This window comes from Copadichromis virginalis, linkage group LG19 (assembly GCF_057382275.1).
Source record: "Copadichromis virginalis isolate Kocher_CV1m ecotype Utaka linkage group LG19, C_Virginalis_male_GT1.1, whole genome shotgun sequence".
Taxonomy (NCBI): Eukaryota; Metazoa; Chordata; class Actinopteri; order Cichliformes; family Cichlidae; genus Copadichromis; species Copadichromis virginalis.
Window position 1 is genome coordinate 31,594,330 of NC_140636.1, and position 12,327 is coordinate 31,606,656.

The following is a 12,327-nucleotide window of genomic DNA, read 5'->3' on the forward strand; positions in this document are numbered from 1 at the left end:
ATTTTCAGAGAGTGTCTTAATGAAGGCATTTATTTGGCATTTAGTTATAAACACAAAACCTAGAACCTAAACCTTGCTTTTAAGCTCTACTCACCTGGAAAATAACAGCAAAAAGTGAGTGTAAGTAATTCCAGTATGTGAACAGTCTGGGTGGAGGGAATTCCTAGTATACACAAATGGTAAATGGCCTGTATTTATATAGCGCTTTACTAGTCCCTAAGGACCCCAAAGCGCTTTACATATCCAGTCATCCACCCATTCATACACTGGTGATGGCAAGCTACATTGTAGCCACAGCCACCCTGGGGCGCACTGACAGAGGCGAGGCTGCCGGACACTGGCGCCACCGGGCCCTCTGACCACCACCAGTAGGCAACGGGTGAAGTGTCTTGCCCAAGGACACAACGACCGAGACTGTCCAAGCCGGGGCTCGAACCGGCAACCTTCCGATTACAAGGCGACCTCCCAACTCTTGAGCCACGACCGCCCACAAATGTCAGAGATGTACAGATGAAGCCTGCAGGTTGGTGGGTTGGGTAAGTTTGATGCTTAGGAAGACCTACTTGCAAGTAGCAAAAGATTGCATGAAGCAAAGTAAAAATAAGTTTAATTTGATCCTTTTTTTGTTTTTTTATAAACTGCATATAGTGTATTTATGTCCATAATTGTTTTGGACAGTGACACATTTTAAAATTTTGCCCTAATCCACAGCCACTGTGGATTTTAAATCAAACAATCTGCAGGGTTTCAGCTTTAATTTAAAGGGTTTAATGAAAGAAAGAAATCAACTTTTTAGGTATTACAGTCATTGTTATACGTAGTCTCCCATTTTCTAGGCTAAAAGTAATAACTGACTTAAAAGGATATTCATGGACAAATGAGCCCCGTCCCCTTTTTCTTCCATGACTAAGCAGAAAAAATATTTTGTGTTGATTTCAAGGTCTGAACTCATCTTTGGGAGCTTTTCACTTGGACTCTTAATATGAGGTCCAAAGATATTAAAAATGTAAATAAATCTAGCAGAGAACAAAAACACTTCAGGAGCAGGCAAAGAATGTGATTAAGTATTAAAAAGACTCAATGCACCGACCAGCTCATTAACACTAAAAGACCATAAAGATTTCAAAATTCTTCCTGTGGTGATGAAAAACAACTTCACAACATCTAACCAAAGTCAAGGACACTTTCAAGGATGTCGGCACATCATTGTCAAAGTCCATAATCAAGAGACGCCTTGAATGGAAATACAGGGTTTACAACAAGGGTGTCCAACTCCAGGCCTCAAGGGAGGGTGTCCTGCAGGTTTTAGATGTGTTTGATCCAACACAGTTGATTTAAATGGCTAAATTACCTCCTCAACATGTCTTGAAGTTGGCCTGGTAATGAACTAATCATTTGATTCAGGTGTGTTAACCCAGGGTGATATCTAAAACCTCCAGGACACCGGCCCTTGAGACCTGGAGTTGGATACTCTTGGTTTACAACAAGGTGCAAGCCACTAGTTACACTCAAGAATATGAAACCCCATTACACTTTGACACAAAGTATCTAAAAACAAAAAGGCTTGCCCATTTCTAGAATAATAAATTATTTGGATGATGAAAGCAAGATCAACTTGTGTCATAATGATGAGAATTGAAAAGAATGGAGAAGGAATGAAACAGCTTATGATCTCAAGCTCATCTTTCAAGCATGGTGGCAGCATTGTTATGGCATGGGCATGCATGGCCGTCAGTCTGTTAGAGGACCACTGGTGTTTATTGATGATGTGACTGCTGATAAAAGTAGAAGGATGAATTATGAAGTGTACTGGGCTAATGCTGTGAAACTGATCAGACAGCATTTCACAGTGCAGATGGAAAATAACCCAAAGTATACTGCAACAGCAACCCAAGAGTTTCTCAAGGCAAAGATATGGGATGTTCTTGAACAGGACATATTTAAAAAGGAAAAATCTGAACCCATGATACTGAGTTCTCTTTTATGCATTGTGCAGGCATGGTTTGGGCCCATTTGTTCTCTGAGAGTTATTCCGAGTGAATAAATGATAAAACGGTCTGAGAAGGCCTTGGTTTGACGATTATAAAAAAAGACGATACTGTGGCCTTCAACGTTTTCAAGATCACAACCCAGAACTTGAATATTTCAGATGTTCAAATGCGGAAACATATTTTAGAAGAATGGTGGTCCATCCCTTTAAAACAACTCAAAAGACTTGCAGAAAGCGTGATATTGAAAGTTTTCTGGCAGAACATAGTGACCCAATACCTTAAGACAATTTTTGGCTTTTGTCAGGGCTTTTTTTATTTTTATTTTTTTACATGGAGTAAGCTTGTATCGTGCATTATTAACATAAAGTATGAAGGGAATATAGCATCTATCATTTTCTAAGTAACGGCTGACTGTAGCAATTGTTCTGCCGTTTGGCAAAAAAGCAGCAGTAACCATGGCAGGGAATCTAAGATCTAGGGAATTGGGATGGATTAACTAAAAACATGAATCTGAGCTGCAGGAGCTTAAAAAAGAAGATAGCAGCTTGATACATTTAACTAATTATGACATAAAGCCTTCACATATTTACCTGAATTGAGGTGCAAATCAGCAAAACTTTGCACCCTTAGAGATAACTTCTAATGAGATTTTTCAGCAGCCTATCAACAAGGACAATATATTTTCTAGACTCTAATCCTTTGTGAATCAAGAAGTCACACCTATATACATTTTTATTTATGTCCTCATGGCTCGCTGTCACAATACTTTTTTTTTTTTTTTTTTTTTTTTTTTTGGCCTGTCCCGTTTGGCTCTTTTGCATCAGAATTGTTGTCTAAAGGCAAAGAAAGATGCCCAGCGGATTTACTTTACCAAACTGACCATCCCAGCCTTGCCGTAATGGTCCATTTGATTCACCTTTTATTGTTTATTTTATTTTCACTTACTGAATATGGGACAGACTTGACTGGGGGAAAGAAGGGGAGAAGGAAAGAGGGAAAGAGAAACAGCTGAGAAGAGGGACGGGGGAGAAGGGCAAAAGACAAAAACCAACAGAACGGGCAGAGAAAAAAAAATGCATATATCAATCACCTGGATCACCTGCTGAGAAAGAAAAAAGAAAACAAGCAGAAGAGAACAAGAGTAATAGAATAAACAACATCACAATGATATATGGGAATATGACAGTAAATACTAAATGTTAAACATTATTGTGCAGCACATAAGATCAACAGAACACAGTGTGCTTTGAGGTAGGAGCCAAAAAGGGTGTAGTTTGTGGGTGTGATCACCCGTGTGTACACCTGTGAGCATGGACGCGCTTGTTTTTTGTTTTTTTAAAAGGTTCCTTCATGTAATAATCTGCTAGAGGGTGTGGGGGGGCCACAGCCCCGTCCTCCAGGGCTTGAAGCAGGTGTGGAGGAGATCAAAACTCCAGACATCCAGAGGCCCCCAGAACACAAGAGACCAAGGAAGACCAACAGAGGGGCAGCTGTGCCACTGTCCCGGAAAGAGCTGAGAAGAGTCCCAGATGAGGGCTCACTCAGCAGCCGCGGAGCAGAAGCCAGGGGGAGTTGCAGTGACGCGCCCGTGAGCTCCGCCAGCAGCCAGTTGCGCCTGAGTGACCGAGCCCCAGGCCGAGAGGCCGGGGGCACCCCACCTCCGAAGTGGCCCGAGCGAGCCCCAGGCTCCAGGCCCCGATAAGCGGCCGCCAAGGAGTGAGCCGGTGTGTACCTGGACGCCCATCCCCGGACACAAAGAACCACCAACGCACCGATGTCTGAGGGGGTCCGCCACTGGCAGGGGAAGTGGTGGTAGGGGGAGATAGGCCTCCAAACCTTGGAGGGCCTGAGATGTCCCCAGAGAGGTGGCGCCTGACACCCAACCTGACATATAGACACAGACATACAGGCACACACATATACAAACATCCATTCCCACCCTCATGCTCTCATATGCACTTACTCCACACTCAACCAACGTGGAGACAGACATAAAGAGACGCTGTACACACGATCACACTCCCCAAGCGTACTCTACAAACCGGGTCTAGGTGCCCCCGCCCCTGGAGGGGGGAACTGCACCCAGACCCAGGTGGTGTTTCCCTTTTCCCTGCGGTGGGGGGAGGCAGACCGCCCCGACTCCGCAGCAGCAGGAAGGCTCCACACTCCAGACCGCAGTCGGACGGCCAACTCCTCCTCCTAGCCCCCCTGCTCCAGCAGGTCGCAGAGAACGGGGGTGAGAGAAGACTCCAAACCTCCCTCCACCCGCTCATTGTAATGTTGATGCATGTGTGTTCTAAGGTGCATTTAAAACCCAGGAGGGCATGGAGCTACCTGCCAGAGAGCAGCAGGTAAGCGCATGGTCCCTCCTGCTAGCCCTCAATGTCTACGTGTATTTAAAATTGAGAGGTGGGCAACGATGCCAGGGGTGGGGTGTACACCCTGATGGTACTTTGGACTCCGTGTATCGTGCCCACCCCCAAGATCCTATATGTATGTGTAATGAGAGTGTGAGTAATGTGAATGTCTAAGTTGTGGGATAAAATTGAGGCAGAGGCAGCCAGAAGGGGACAGAGGGGGGGGGGTAGCCTCCTCTGCACCCTGGTGACATACCCCTACTCCAAGGCCCTGCATGTGTGGGTGGTTGTGGTGGAGCGGGAAGAGGGAGGCACAATACTAATACACCAAGTTAATCCAGCAGTCGCCCACTTACAGTTAAATTGTCTTGATTGCCTAACATCTGGCACGAATGCTAATGTGGGTGGTTTTTTTTCTGGTTTTTATATGTGAAGTGGTTCTTTCAGCTGTTTAGTTGCACTTAAAGAATCATTGTTTGCGTGGACACATTTCTGTGTTGAAAAATGCAACAATTCATTTCACCTTAAGGTTCTGTCTGGAAGTTGAAACTTTCTGACGTTGGCACATCTTACTCATGATAAGTTAAGGATTAATATTCAAGCCACATACTGTACATGTACGCAATAAAGAAAACACGAATGCCAATTGTTTTGGTAACAGAAGTAGATTTTTATCAATGATGTGGCGTCCTGTATCATAGGTAGTACTGAAGGTGCAGTTTAACCTTTTAGGTTCTGTTTAGATAGACTTTAGAGGTTTGACATGCACCACCAAAGCGGATCTCAAGTTGCACATGTGAGTGTGCATGAGTGTGCACAGAAATTTGTTAGTGCACGTGAATCTGAGACATGCCCCTGGTTGCAGTAGAGTGTGCATCTCAGGCAATCCATAATAGATGATGAAATTTGGCAAGCAGTCCAGCCTTATGGTCCTTTCCTCCTCCTGCAGCTGCTTGTTTTCCCAGAACTCATCTGTGCTGCTGACCAAGAGTTGTGTGCGCATGTGTATCAGAGAGAGTGAGAGAGAGTCCGTATGTCACTGTCTTTGCCCACAAGCACTCCACGAGCATCTTTCCATTGCTCAATATGTCAGACTTGAATATGAAAATGGGCAACTTTTTCATCACTCACCCACCATGTGCACATAAGGCCACAACGCTAATGGTGAATGTCAAAGTTGAGCGGAAAGGCCAAGGACCAGTGACAAAGCACCACAGACTATAAATACATGCTGTACTCTGGTGATAGACACAGATCACAGTCTAGGTTTGGCCACTCCAATAATCAGTCTAATGTTAAAGGAGATCAATTCACAGATGTAATGACGGCAAAAAATCTGCCAGTGGGTATTGCAAGTACAAGTAACAAGTACAAGCTGCTTCATATGAGAAGTGTGTATGTATATGAACTTGTAACTCTCTGTAACAAAGCAAAGAACTAATCCTTAAATTACTGAGTTCTATGGAAGCAACAATGCATTTTCCCCATTTAAAAACTCATTTTTCAGGTTAACTCACCTGAGGCGAGTTGACCTAAATGATGTGTTTTAGCTCAAACTGTAACACTGCAGCCATATGTGAAAAATAGTTTTCACAGAAGTACAATCTTACTGTTTCCATAGGAATTGAAAGGGTACGTTGCTATGGAACGCCAGGACTGCCATAATGAATTAATTAAATACACCATTAAATAATTAATTAAATGTGGCAATAATTAATTAAAATTGGAATTAATTAATTAAATAAATAGTTATGATATATGTAATTAATTAATTATTGACACATTTAATTAATTATTTATGTATTTCACATTTTAATTAATTATTGACACATTTAATTAATTAATTATTGACATATTTAATTAATTATTTATGTATTTCACATTTTAATTAATTATTGACACATTTAATTAATTATTGACACATTTAATTAATTATTTAATGATATATTTATTTATTTCATTTTGGCATCCCTGACGCCTGGCTCTCATCATGAAATAATTTTATCTGTCAGCCTCACCCATCAAACTCAGGGGGCGGGGTTAACGCTGATCGAGTCAAAACCATTGCTTTGGCCTGGTGGCCATTGTTTCTAGCACACAACCGGCATGTGGAAGCTAACAGAACTGAGCTTTGAAAAACCCTGTTTGTGTGTCACCAAATACCGTTTTAATATTTTTTTAGCCGAGAATGTAGTGGTTTAATCTTCATGTGTCTGGTCGGTTTGTCAAGATACAGCCTCTTTGCAAAAGTGTTTCGATGATTTCGGAGATGTCGTCCCAGTCTCACGGCAAAGCGTGGGATAGACCCGCTCGCCTCGCAAGCAATCCCACCGACAAAGCGCAGGCCCCGGTACACAGCTGTAGTAACCCCCGCTGACTTCTTTTACTGAGGTTATATTTATCGGTGTTTTATTTCCTGATGTTCTTATGTGTCCTACGTGTTTCAGTCGCCAATTCTGAATTATAACTAACATTAAAAACATGTTTAAGGAGGAGAGAGAGCAAATAAATCTGTTTAACATCTGATCTTTGGGTTTTTGTTCAGTAATCAGCGTGACCTGTGTATAAACACATAAAAGAGATAACGTTGGTGTTTCCGTCATGTAGTAACTGCTGGCTTTAACTGTACAAAGGTTGTTCGACACTATGAAACACATACAGACTTCATGATGTTCGGCTAATATTTTTATTGTGAATATTAATCATGCTGACCTCGCTCTGTACACCACGCAGCGAGGTCAGCATATCCACGATATCCTCAGCTCCATGAGTTAACACAAAGTTTCCCAGCTGACTATCTAACTGCCAACTATTCCAGAGACGTGAAAATATACAGCATAAAGAAAAGTGTAAGAGACTCAGCAGCAGATTAGAATAACAGTTTGTGGCGTGAATAAGACACGGCGGGACCACGGAGCAACGTTCAGAGTCATCTTTATTTACATCTCACCACACCACAACACCCCCAAACCCCTCAGTCCCCGTGTTTTTAACTAGGCGGGCGTGATTAAGGATGCCGTGCAGGTGCGTCCGCCCTCCCTGCACGGCACCGCAGACCACGCCCCACCACATACCCCCATCGCCCGATTGAGGCCGGGGAGCCATCCGGCCGAACCTACTCCCCCACCGCCAGTGGGAGAGGGAATCAGCCCGGACAGCTGGCACCCCCAGGCCCCGGCCAAGCGACGGGGAGGTGCGAGTTCAGGCGGCCGCCCGCGAATCCAGCGGCGCAGGCAAAGCTGGTTCGGAAGTCGGACACGTGACACACTGAAAAAAATATGTTGTTGGATTTACTTAATTCAATGGTGGACATTTGTTGCACACAGATGTTTTGCTTTGGCAGCAACTTAAACAATTGAGTTAAATTAACACAATTTATTCATGTTCAATAAACTTGTGCAATTTGTGTTGATAAAATGTGACTTAAACATGTTTTGATGAAGTAATTTGAGCTCTTGGAATATTTTAATCCTTCACAATTTTCTCACGTTATCCCAACACGATTCAATAACTTTTACCCAATACTACTTGGTCACTTAAATACTACATGTTATCTTCAAATTACATTTTGCTATTATATTCTAGTATCAAATACACAATTTTCAAATGGAGGCCTTATAACAGATTATATTGTTCTCTTCCAAGATGGTTGCTGGCATCCACCAGTAACCTTTCAAAACAAAATGTCTAATTTCACTGCATTGACAGTAGGTAAAGAATTAAACTGACATTACTCCTCTACTGAATCTATATAAATCAACAGTTAAATAATGTCAGTTCTTCCGTGTTCTCTGGAATCAATCACAGCAAAGAAATTGGACTGTTTCTTTTGAAAAATGTTGGGAAAGAACAATACAAAACATTCTATTTAAGGCCTCTAACGTCAAGATTCAGTTAAACAACAATTATGACTAAACAATTTGAGGTAATGTTAGTTTCCATTAACATTAAATTAGGTTACTGAATTGGCAAACACCTTCCTATTAACACTACCCATTTTACCCCAATAACTAAAGAAATTAGCACTTGCAGGTCAAAACCTTTATTCAAGAGACGCAAAAATAACATTGATACAGTGACTGTCAAAAATTACAGCACTGATCATACTGTGACATCTTGGTTCAAAACAGCACACTTAGAAATATTCAACGTTCTTTACTTCAACTGAATGAAACTGAAAATACCATTTCACACGACCCATATGGGATATTTAGACTGTATAACTGTTCATGCTACATCTCTTCACTAGTAAAAGAAAGAAAAAATACAAAGAGAAATTTAAAAATGCTGCCAAACAGACAAACAGAACTTGTACAGAGCAAAAGGAAAAACAAACAACAACAAAAAACGGCTCGTCCTCATGGCAGTTGCAGAGTATATAAAAATGAACCCTGCGATCCGTTCCTGGAATTGAGCTTCAAAAATGCAGCAGAACAAGTGTGAGATTTAAATGTCCTCTCACCTAGAGCTGGTCACCTCACATGCATAACAGTGAGCTTCGTTGCAGGAGCAGTTTTGTCTTAGTTGTGAGCTTTTCTTGAGAGCTGAGTTGCATCCAACTCCATTACCACCCATTGAATCACCTCAAAAGTGTAGCAGAGTTGTGATGGGTAACTCATGTTGAAGGAATAAAAAAGGTCCAAACAGCATGGCTACTGCAAAGGTCACGTTATCCAGATCTTGAAGAACAACATCAGAAAAGTCATTGCCTGCCGCATCCTCTGGAGACAGATGTTCATTGTGGTTTTCTCAATCTGTGCAGTGGCCTCAGTCAAGTCCTGGTTAAACACAAAACATTTCTTTAAGATTCCTTTTTAAACTCATCTCTTTTGAATCTACCAGTTCTAATGTTAGAGTAATTTAAACCAATGCAAGCAACATAGTAAATAGCTATAGCCAAAGAGTGGCCTGCCATGCTGCCATTCATGGTCTAACAGAGTTTCTAAGAGAGGGTGAAAAACATAATAATTTCAAATGCTTTACATTAGTTTTTGTTAGAAAGACACCGGCCCATCAGAAATCCAGGTTATGTCACTCAGAAGATGTTAGAATTTAGACTTTCAGCCCCACAATTTGGTTAGCTGTTGGTCAGTTGGTCATTTTTTCAAACAAAAGCTAATATAAATATTGGTGGGATTTTCCTTTGTTCATTAGAATGACAAATTTAAAGTTTCTTCACACTGATGTGACCCCTAATACAGGGGTGGGGATGGGGCCTCAAGGGCCGGCGGCCGAGTTCACTACCAGGCCTCATGTGAACTTCAAATTATTAAAGAGGACTACTGGTCCTAACCAGTCCAATGAGGATCAAGTGGATAACTAAATGCATTTTTAAATGTTGCAAAGCCACAATCTACTCATAAAACACTCACCATGAACTCCTGCACCAAGATGTTGCAATTGTCTTTCACACAGATGCAGAGCACTTTGATGAGGGACTCCGAGCATTAATGTCATCCTTGACTATTATAACAAAGAAAACAGAGATTTGTGAACTTTTCAGTAGCACAGAAGAAAATGATCCCAGACAAAAACTCTTGACTTTTTAAACCAGTCAACATGCAACACCAGCATCTACAAAGCAATATCAAAAGTTCCTGTTTGACATCAACTTTATGGATATATAGTTTCCAGAACATTTATTTTTAAAAAAAGATAATTTTTTCTCAGTGGGCCAGTAAATGCATGACGAAAATTATGGCATCCTTTTAGTGGAATCATTACTCACAGGTAATAGTTGACTGTTTCAATGGATGTAGCATAAAAATCTTTTACTGACCTAATGCAATACATATACACTTTGTAGTTAAAGAATTTTAAAGTTCTTACTGTCATTATGGCAGCTACATCCTTTAGCTTTGTGCCCTGTTCCCCCGATCACTTTGCAAACACTTTCAGCAGACTGTCAGAGAAAAACTCAGCTCCGTCAGAAACCTTGACTGTAAAGGCATGGTTGGGATGCACTGGAATGCTGCATTTTATCTGAAATGACATAAAATTATTTTGAAATAACAGCAGGCACTGTGCTTGGTTAATCAGTAATGTTTTGTTGAATAAAAACTGTGTTTCCAGATCTTATGGGATTAAAAAAAATCCAAAGATGTTTGTTTCTGATTTGCAACCCAACAACCCACAAGTTACAACCTCATTTCAGTTCAAGTGTGCATTAATGTGAGTCCAGTAATCACCTTTCTGGCAATACATACAGGTATAAGTTAAACCTATGGCAGATTTTGGATCTCTCAGTTGTATTAATAGGGTGAGTATGCATGCACCTAATAATTATAAAAAACCTATTATAATTAAGTTACAGAAACGAAAATAGAATATACTTTCTTACCATAACACCTTGAACCCACAATCCATCAGCTGACTCCTGGTGAAATGCAGAATAGAGGTCATCTCTCAATGTGCAGCAAAAAAAACAAAAACAAAAGGACAGCAGGTGAGGGCAGGAGGGGTAGGGATGTAAGCTAGCATAATGCCGCTGATGATATTAGCTAAAGCTGTTCAATGTCCAAAATCTCACTAACACCACGGTGCAGTAAATACACAATGTAACTGAAGAGTCAGTTGACAAATCTATTCACACAGAAAACCAAATTATGTTATGAGTGCCTCGTAATTAGGTTTAATGTGATATTACGGCTCTTGTGCCAAAGACAAATTCAAATGAAAAAGCGCCAATTCTTTGACAACAGATAAAACAGCAAATAAGCTAACGGCTCTTTTTTAGCATGTTACATGGCGACACTCTAGACGTTTAACTACATTTGGCTGAATTATGGTAAAAATGAATTCAAAAAAATCAAGACATACCAAAAACGTAGAGTTGGCTGCTCGACTTGACTGAGATGGATGCCTTTTTTAAACCACGATCCAAAGCCCGCGAGATGAAATCACGCGTGGTTTCACGAGATTTAACGTTGCTATCTTATTGACTTACGTCACCTGAACATGATATGAACAATTTAATACACCCTTTCTGCATATCATGTAGTTTTTACACTATATAGTTACATTTAACTTTAAAACATGAGGCAATTGTGTTAAATGCATGCAAGATGCTTACATAAATCCAAGAGATGGCCAGTCCCTTTTTTTCAGTGCAGGTGCACCCGGCGCGGCCGGCACAAGCGTGAGCCCCAGCTCACAGGTGGCTGGGCAGAGGTGTGGCGTGTACAGGCCTCTGGTGGTGGTGAGGCCGTTCTGGCGAGCACGGCGATCTCAAGCGTGGCGCCCGCCTCGCTCGCCAGTTCCACTCGAGCAAGCTCCCCTGGCACTGGGACCTCCAGCTCCTTGCGCGGCCCCTCCGTCACCGCTGTCGCTCTCTGCTGGAGCAGCCCATAGCGCGACTCCTCCGTCACTACTGCTCCCTCCGCCGCCACTCCCGGCTCGAGCAGCCCCTCGTTCAGCTCCTCTTTCTCCAACCGGCGCAGACCCTCGCGCACCTCGTCTGCCGCCTCCGGTTGGAGCGGCTCATCCACCACTCCCGGCAGGAGCAGCCCTTCACCTGGCTGTTCCCCCTCCTCCGGCAGGCGCAGATCCCCGCGCGCCTCGTCTGCCACCTCCGGCTGCTGAGGTGCCTCACGCGGCTCCTCCACCGCTTCACTGTCCTCGGGACACACCTGTGGGGGTGGCGCCCAGGCCCAGAGCAGCGCCGCCAGCTCCCCAATCCTTTCCAGGTGCCGCTCGGACTGGTCCTGCAGCTCTTCCTGCTGGCGACGCACCTCCGCCGCCTGCTCCCGCTGGGCGGCCGCCATTTCGGCCACCCTCTGGGCCAGCTCCTCCATTCCCTGGCTCCGATATGGACCCGCCGTGCTGCCTCCTGGGTTTCGGCACCAATGTGGCGTGAATAAGACACGGCGGGACCACGGAGCAACGTTCAGAGTCATCTTTATTTACATCTCACCACACCACAACACCCCCAAACCCCTCAGTCCCCGTGTTTTTAACTAGGCGGGCGTGATTAAGGATGC

The 12,327-nt window shown here is 42.9% G+C and overlaps 1 long non-coding RNA gene across 3 annotated transcripts; it reads right to left on the reverse strand.

The window, feature by feature from the left end:
• Positions 1-8,374: 8,374 nt before the first annotated feature.
• Positions 8,375-11,453, reverse strand: LOC146686486 (uncharacterized). 3 transcript variants are annotated; one of them, XR_014916758.1, is made up of 5 exons: positions 11,168-11,453; positions 10,689-10,724; positions 10,178-10,330; positions 9,721-9,811; positions 8,375-9,126 (listed from the first exon to the last, which is right to left on the reverse strand). It is a non-coding gene; the product is annotated as an uncharacterized LOC146686486 (long non-coding RNA). The 3 variants fall into 3 exon arrangements; XR_014916757.1 differs by having other exon boundaries at positions 10,689-10,752; XR_014916756.1 differs by lacking the exon at positions 11,168-11,453 and having other exon boundaries at positions 10,689-11,160.
• Between the last annotated feature and the right edge of the window lie 874 nt (positions 11,454-12,327).